The sequence below is a fragment of the Colobus angolensis genome, unplaced genomic scaffold (assembly GCF_000951035.1).
Source record: "Colobus angolensis palliatus isolate OR3802 unplaced genomic scaffold, Cang.pa_1.0 Scaffold61, whole genome shotgun sequence".
Lineage (NCBI taxonomy): Eukaryota > Metazoa > Chordata > Mammalia > Primates > Cercopithecidae > Colobus > Colobus angolensis.
In genome coordinates, this window is record NW_012119710.1 from 3,658,784 (window position 1) to 3,667,781 (window position 8,998).

At 44.4% G+C, this 8,998-nt stretch overlaps 1 protein-coding gene across 1 annotated transcript in view; it reads right to left on the bottom strand.

The window, feature by feature from the left end:
• Positions 1-8,373, bottom strand: part of AMBRA1 (autophagy/beclin-1 regulator 1) — a 203,115-nt gene extending 194,742 nt beyond the window's left edge. Inside the window, exon 1 of the mRNA XM_011963313.1 lies at positions 8,128-8,373. The gene's annotated coding sequence lies outside the window, so the exon portion shown is untranslated. The remainder of the gene's footprint in view (positions 1-8,127) is intronic.
• Positions 8,374-8,998: the final 625 nt, after the last annotated feature.

Here is an 8,998-nt window from a genome sequence, read left to right on the forward strand (position 1 = left end):
CCTCCCAAGTAGCTGGGATTACAGGTATGCACCACCACACCCAGCTAATTTGTATTTTTAGTAGAGACGGGGTTTCTCCACATTGGTCAGGCTGGTCTTGAACTCCCAACCTCGGATGATCCATTCACCTCGGCCTCCCAAAGTGCTGGGATTACAGGCATGAGCCACTGTGCCCGGCCGAAAATAATAATGATTTTTAAAGCTGGACGCAGTAGCTCACACCTGTAATTCCAGTACTTAGGAAGTCGAGGTGGGCAGATCACTTGAGGCCAGAGTTCAAGACAAGCCTGGCCAACATGGCAAAACCCTGTCTCTACTAAAAGAAATACAAAAATTAGTCAGGTGTGGTGGCACACACCTGTAATCCCAGCTACTCGGGAGGCTGAGGCACAAGGAACACTTGAACTCAGGAGGTAGAGTTTGCAGTGAGCCAAGATTGTGCCACTGCACCAGAGCAAGATTGTCTCAAAAAAAAAATAATAATTTTTGAATTAAAAATAAAGATTCACCTTTTTACTTTGTTTTCCTAGCTAGGATTTGAACCTATATCTTTTTACTTTAACTTGAAGGGTACTGAGGGGAAAGAGGGACAAATATGCTGTTTTAACTTCCTATTCCTTATTAAAGTTTTACCAAAGCATCTAAACTTCAATCTAAGAATCACTATCATGTGTTCTTTTGGAAAACTTTATTTTGTTATAATAATAACATTGTTACTAACAACTGGCATATACAGCACCTAGCACTGTTCTAAATGCTTTATACACATTAACTAATTTAGTTCTTACAACAACTGTAACAACATTTTACAGATGAGGAGAGGCACAGAGAGACTAAGTAACTTCCCCAAGTTGTACAGCTAGTAAGTAGGGGTGCTGAAATTTGAACCAGGCTGCTTGACTCCAGGAGTCAGTGCAACTATGCTGCTATTCAAAAGTCTGGGGAGAGAAATTTTTCTGTCCTGTTTTCAGTGGTCACCTAGAATAAAATATTCCAATTTTCTCTGCAAGTCAAATGTGCTTATTAATCCTCTCCAACTCAGCAAAATTTCAGATGCTTCATTATACTATAGGTATATATGCCTATGATCTATTCTGGAGAGCAGAAATAAGTGATGAAATCATGAAATGTGAAATTTGTTTCAGCTCATTTTACAGAAATACAACTTCAGGCCAGGCACAGTGGCTCACGCCTGTAATCCCAACATGTTGGGAGACCGAGGCGGGCAGATCACCTGAAGGCATGAGTTCGAGACCAGCCTGACTAACATGGTGAAACCCCATCTCAACTTAAAATACAAAAATTAGCCGGACATGGTGGAACACACCTGTAGTCCCAGCTACTCGGGAGGCTAAGGCACGAGAATCACTTGAACCCGGGAAGTGGAGGCTACAGTGAGCCAAGATTACACCACTGCACTCCAGCCTGGGCCACAGAGTGAGACCCTGCCACAAAAAAAAAAGTAAATAATTAAACTCATTAGTCAAGCATGCTAGATATTTAAATCATAGTTATCCTTGACTATGTAAAACCCAATGTTATCATACATTAAATATCAGACAAATATTATATGTAGCAATCTTAAGTGACGGCTTAAATGGCAGCAGGGAAACTTAAATTTACACAATCATGATTTATGATTCCAACTTTTCAAGGGGATTAAGGATGCTATGACTGAAGGCTCCAATCCCTGTAAATACCCAGGGCCCACCTCACTTCTTCTTCCCCTATCAGCCCTTGTTTATTTCCTTCAGAATACTTGTTTCAGTCTAAATTTCAACATTTATCAAATACCTATGTTTTCCACTGGAATAAACTCCATAAGAACACCTATGTCTACCATTGTATCCCAACATCTAATGAGTCTTCAATAAATATTTGCTAGATGAACAAACGTCTGCAAAGGTAAGGGTTGATACACACAGTCACAATCAAGAAATAGCTCCACAAGGTCTGACGGGAATATTTCTGACCTCAGAAATAAACACAGTACCAAAACAACACACAATGAAGAAAAAAAAAATTTGGGTAGAGAAGTGAAGATTATTAACCCTAAGAACAGAGGAAGAGACAGAAAATAAGTTAGAAAAGAAAAAGAAGGAGGCCGGGTGCTATGGCTCATGCATGTAATCACAGCACTTTGAGAGGCCAAGTTGGGTGGATCACTTGAGGTCAGGGGTTCAAGACCAGCCTGGCCAACATGGTGAAACCAGGTCTCTACTAAATATGCAAAATTAGCTGGGCGTGGTGGCATGTGTCTGTAATCCCAGCTACTCGGGAAGCTGAGGAGGGAGAATCACTTGAACCTGGGAGGCTGAGGTTGCAACGAGCCGAGATAGCGTTGCTGCACTCCAGGAGGCTGGGTGACAGAGCGAGACTCCATCTCGAAAAAAAGAGAAAGTAGCAAGTTGCCCAAGAACTTAAATAACATCTGTTCATTGTTGTTGTAAAACAGCATAGAAGATAACACTTGAAGAGTACTTTATCCTTTTAAAGCATTTTCACATACTTTTTCTCAACGTAATCAACCTAAGTATTATGATGGGCCGGGCATGGTGGCTCACACCTGTATTCCCAGCACTTAGGGAGGCCAAGGCAGGTGGATCACCTGAGGTCAGGAGTTTGAAACCAGCCTGAGTAATGTGGTGAAAACCCATCTCTACTAAAGAAAAATACAAAAATTAGCCAGGCAAATGCCTGTAGTCCCAGCTACTAGGGAGGCTGAGGCAGGAGAATTGCTTGAACCCAGGAGACGGAGGATGCAGTGAGCTGAGATTGCACCATTGCACAACAGACTGGGCAACAAGACTGAAAATCCATCTCAAGGCCAGGCGCGGTGGCTCAAGCCTGTAATCCCAGCACTTTGGGAGGCCGAGACGGGCGGATCACGAGGTCAGGAGATCGAGATCATCCTGGCTAACACTGTGAAACCCCGTCTCTACTAAAAAATACAAAAAACTAGCCAGGCGAGGTGGCGGGCGCCTGTAGTCCCAGCTACTCGGGAGGCTGAGGCAGGAGAATGGCGTAAACCCGGGAGGCGGAGCTTGCAGTGAGCTGAGATCCGGCCACTGCACTCCAGCCTGGGCGACAGAGCGAGACTCCGTAAAAAAAAAAAAAAAAAAAAAGAAAATCCATCTCAAAAAAAAGTATTATGATGGATGTTTTACTTTTCCATTCTTTAAATATAGACTTAGAAAAGCATTCAAAGCCTTTGATTTCAATCTCAGCTCTACTATAGCTACTGTGTGATCTTGGTTAAATTATTTACTGTCACTGAGCTTCAGCAAAAAAAATGGAAAAAACAGTATCTCTATAAGGAAATTAACATCTACTATAAAGGACTCTTACAAGTATTAAATGAAATAACACATGTAAAGAACATGACACAGTAAATGCTCAATAAAGGACACTAACTTTCCCTACAGCCTCCTTAAATAATTTATACAAGACTTCTCAGGTAGTAAACCTAGGGCTTAAACCCAGATCTCCTAATTACTTAATCTATTTTCTCCTTACATTACATTGGCAGGCTGCCACATAGTACTGGACACATAAATACATTCTGACAATAACTAATCACAAAATTTTTATCCATCAGTAACTAATTTTAGCTGTGCAAAAAAAAAAAAAAATTGATCATATTAACCTGGGGGAGCTAGAAAAGATAAAATATAAATGACCCCAAACCACAGGACAGGCTGTACCAGAACACTTCTGTACAAACAGAAATTAAGACACTGAAAGCTCTCTCTGAGTTTATGAGGAACAATTGGAGAATGAAACAAGAATGACTGTGATTAAAGGAACTTAAGTTTTTTGGGGATAAACCAAACCACTGGGCAAAAAATGTGGATTCCACTCCAAAATAACTCTATCAAGGCTGAGGCATATCTTGGAAAAAGACACCTTACTGTGCTAACAACAAAACATTTTTTCTTATTCCTTTAAGAGTGAGATAAATTGGAAGAGTGAGAGAAACTGTCAACTTAAACAGACAACATTCACCAATATGCTTGAGAACCATAATGTTTGGATTCGATATTAACAAGCACCCTAAAGTTACATGATCAAAACAAAAGTTTTATAAGTTTCCTAACACATATTGAAAATATTGTGAAAATTATACAGTATAAAAATGTATGGCCAGGCATGGTGGCTCACGCCTCTAATCCGAACAATTTCGGAGGCCAAGGTGGGCGGATCACAAGGTCAGGAGATCGAGACCATCCTGGCCACAACATGGTGAAACCCTGTTTCTACTAAAATACAAAAAATTAGCTGGGCGTGGTGGTGCACACCTGTAGTCCCAGCTACTCGGGAGGCTGAGGCACAGGAATCTCTTGAACCCAGGAGGTGGAGGTTGCAGTGAGTCGAGATTGCACCACTGCCTCCAGCCTGGTGACAGAGCAAGACTCCATCTCAAAAAAATAAATTAAAAAAAAGTAAGCCAGGTACATGCACTTGTAGTTCCAGCTGTTGGGGAGGGCTACTTGAGCCCAGGAGTTTGAGTCCAGCCTGAGCAACATAGGGAGACTTCATCTCTCAAAAAAAAAAAGTAAATTACTACTTTATTAATAAAAATAATTGTTTTTTAATGATATACATAACTAATATTTTTCAAGCGATGTACATAACTCTGTTCCAGGTCAAGTTCTAGAATTTCAAATCTTCAATCATCTCCAAGAACTTTCTTACTAAAAGACAGAATTCATTTACATTCTGAACCTGTTCAGTTTTTAAAGGAATGTCAAAAGAGAACCCAATCTAACATTGACAGAACAATGCAAGATTTAACCAAGTAAGTAAAAAGCTGAGTGAAAACACAAAAAATTAGCCGGGCATGGTGGCATGCGCCTGTAATCCCAGCTACACGGGAGGCTAAGCCGGAGAATTGCTTGAATCGGGAAGTGGAGGTTGCAGTGAGTTCCACTGCACTCCAGCCTGGGCAACAGAGCGAGACTCCATCTTAAAAAAAAAAAAAAAGGCCGGGCGCGGTGGCTCAAGCCTGTAATCCCAGCACTTTGGGAGGCCGAGACGGGCGGATCACGAGGTCAGGAGATCGAGACCATCCTGACTATCACGGTGAAACCCCGTCTCTACTAAAAATACAAAAACTAGCCGGGCGAGGTGGCGGGCGCCTGTAGTCCCAGCTACTCGGGAGGCTGAGGCAGGAGAATGGCGTAAACCCAGGAGGCGGAGCTTGCAGTGAGCTGAGATCCGGCCACTGCACTCCAGTCTGGGCGACAGAGCGAGACTCCGCCTCAAAAAAAAAAGAAAAAGAAAAAAAACTGAGTGAACTTCTATCACAAAGCATGGGATAAGTTGATTAAGTTGATAAGCTCTATCCCTGTAACCTCCCATCAACACCACCAAATTTCTTGGCCTCAATTCACCTTAAGCCTCTGCCAATTATTTCCTGCAGAAACATAATAAAATATTTCTAAGATTGCTTCAAGACACTCACAGCAATTTCCATTTGTTATTCAGCATTCATTAGGAGACAATGAGATATTCCTTATAACTCTTAAATTCTACACAGAACTTACCAATTCCCAGTGGACAATGCTGCTTTCTTTTCTACATTCTTTTATCTGATATACATTCTCTTCTACCATAAAAACTTTTTCAAAAATGCACATTCTTAGCTTAACTCCCCAATCTAGATTCTTCATAAAGATAGTCTGGTGGCTCTTCCTTAATCCCTTTCTGGGAGCACTGAGGTCGTGTAACTAGGAAATTGCTCATGATTAAGGGCCCTTCATTTAAATCTTGCTGACCTCACACTAAAAATTAAAGGAACAGTAATCTTTCCAAAGCTTATACAAGAATACTAAAATAGTGGGAGAATGTAGCCTTGTACAGTTTCCACTCAAGGACTAGGAACTGAATGTCTACACCCTTAAAATCACTCGTTGGCCGGGCGCGGTGGCTCATGCCTGTAATCTCAGCACTTTGGGAGGCCAAGGTAGGTGGATCACGAGGTCAGGGGTTCAAGACCAGCCTGGCCAAGATGGTGAAACCCCATCTCTACTAAAAATACAAAAAATTAGCCAGGTGTGGTGGTGGCACCTGTAATCCCAGCTACTCGGGACGCTGAGGCAGAGAATTGCTTGAACCTGGGAGGCGGAGGAGGTTGTAGTGAGCCCAGATAGTGCCACTGCACTCCAGCCTGGGGGACAAAGCAAGACTCGTCTCAAAACAAACAAACAAACAAACAAACAAACAAACAAAAAACACCCTCTCACTGATTCTACATACTTTGGAAACATATCCAACCCAGAATGACCTCAAGACTTTTTTTTTTTTTTTTTTTGAGACGGAGTTTGGCTCTTGTTGCCCAGGCTGGAGTGCAATGACATGATCTCGCTCATGGCAACTTCTGCCTCCCGGGTTCAAGTGATCCTCCTGCCTTACCCTCCCGAGTAGCTGGGATGACAGGCATGCACCACCACGCCCGGCTAATTTTGTATTTTTAGGTTTCTCCACATTGGTCAGGCTGGTCTCGAACTCCCAACCTCAGGTGATCCACCCGCCTTGGCCTCCCAAAATGCTGGGATTACAGGTGTGAGCCACTGCACCCGGCAGGCTGATATTTTTTTTTCCCCAACAAAGAAGTGACACAAATTAGGATCATGACACTGAATCCGATGAAAATGAGACTTAGTCCCCAAACTTTCCAAATTGGGAAAGAAAAGAGAACTACAAAGGAATTTCATTTAAATATCTCAATATTTGAATGATTTCTACATACAGCCTTTTTTAGCTTTTGTATGTGAAGTGACTAAACTACTAATCAAATATAACAAAACTGGGCGGGCGCGGTGGCTCATGCCTGTAATTCCAGCACTTTGAGAGGCCGAGGTGGGTGAATCACTTGAGGCCAGGAGTTCAAGACCAGCCTGGCCAACGTGATGAAACCCCACTTTACTACAAATACAAAAATTAGCCGAGTGTGGTGGCGCGCGCCTGTAGTTCCAGCTAGTCAAGAGACTGAGGCAAGGGAATCGCTTGAACCCGGGAGGCAGAGGTTGCAGTGAGCCAAGATCGCCACTGCACTCCAGTTTGGGCGACAGAGCGAGATTGTCTTAAAAAAAAAAAAAAGAGAGAGAGAGAGAGAGAAAGACTCCTTGGGTTTCCTTTGGACACTCCCCAGAAAGCAGACCTTCACACAGGACAAGCGTTTGCCTTCAAAGTCTTGACCATCCTCTACTAGACTAACCACAAACACCATAGTTGTTAAGATTTCCAAAGAGGCTTGGGAGGAGGATAAACCAACCAGGAAACAATGTAGACAACAAGGTTATCAGGAAACAAAGTAGGCAACAAGGTTATCAAGAAACAAAAAGAAACTGTCTTTGCTACACTAGCTAAAATGATACAGACTTTGAAAAGCTAAACAGCCAAGAAACCACATGGTTCCTTTACTTCTGAAGCCTCTAGTGACAGGATTTATATTCCTAACAATCTATATTCCTAGGAAAAGAGGGACCACAGGCGATCAAACAACAACTCACTGTTTTCATAACTTGACTGGTAACTGGGGGGAAGGGAACTGGTAAATGACAAAAAGTGACTTACAGTGCATTTAATGATCTGTTGGGGATATGGGGGGAAGTCACGTCCCAGACATCAGCCTCAGTTTCCCCACCCAAAAAAGGCGAGAACATGACACTTCGCTCAGAGGAGCCAGAAGACCTTGTTCCATACACCTCCACCTACTCAAAGGTCCCTTCAAAGGCTGGACTCAGTAGGGGTCCCCAGTGCAACTGAGGCATGACACCCGGAGACTTCGGGATGGGGGGAGAGGATAAAGGAAGGAAGGTCAAAGTGCGCAAAGCTCTGTCGGTTCCTGGAAAGCCATTTTCCCCGCACACTGGGGGTGCCCTAGACCCAACATCTCCTCCCAAAAGAAAAACACCGGGAAACCCCAGCATCTCTCCCTCCTTCCGGCTTCTCCCTCGGTTCCGGGCTGCCCCTCCGGCCGCGCCCCTCAACGCAGTCCGGTAGCCCCTCGTCTGGCAGTGTTACGGCGGCCGGCCCGCCTGCCCACCCGCCGGCGCCAAGGTCTTCTCAACCCCGCGGCGGAAGGATGCCGGGCTGGGCCTCGCAGGCTCCTCCTGGGCCTACCTGCAAGGCAGACGGGAGCTCGGTTTGCAGTCCAGCGGACGAGCTGAGCCACAGGGAAAAAGAAGGAGGAGGCACGGATAAAGCAAAGGGTCCGTTCTACCGACCGGCAGGAGAAGGCGGCTTGAGCGCGGGGCCTCGCGGATAACTCAGTCCTCGACCCGGCGCCGCCGCCGCTCAGGAGACATCAAGCAAGAAGACGGCGCAAAAGATCACCGAATACAAGAACGCCCCAGACATCAAAGGAGGAACGCCCAAGCAATCGTTCAAGGACCCGCAGCCGAGCGCCGAAAAACAGCTCAACTCCTACTCAAGGTCCGGCTCCTGTCCGAGGCATAAATAAACAAACCCAGATCATAAGCCACGGGGTAAAAAAGAGCCTGCGCTTCTGCCATTTTCTGTGGGTCGCCGGCAGTTAAGGTTGTTTAGAGAACTGGAGTTTCTCGTGAATGTGTTGAAGATCAAATCATAGCGCAATAACACTTGTTGTCTATAGCCCCGCGACTGTTTTATGGACTCCCAACACTCTTCATCCCAATTGAGCAAATTACTTAACCTCATTTGACCCTTGGTTTCCTAACAGAACAGTGAGGGGAATTAAAAATGGTAGAGAAAGAAAACGAGAGAGAATTCAGGCTGAGGAACAAAATGAACAGTCTACGTAAAAGCTCCAGTGTAGCCCCCACAAAGCATGACCAAGAGAGGCTGGGAAAACCCAGAATTTTGTAGCCTGACCTTAAGGCGAGGGGGGGGGCGGGGGGGGGGAGAAGTACACGGATTAGGAAAAGTACACGGATTGGAAGTACACGGATTGGAAAAGGCTCCAAAAGGCTTCTCTTTTATTTTCTTCCAAAGGCCTAAAGCCACAGGTGTG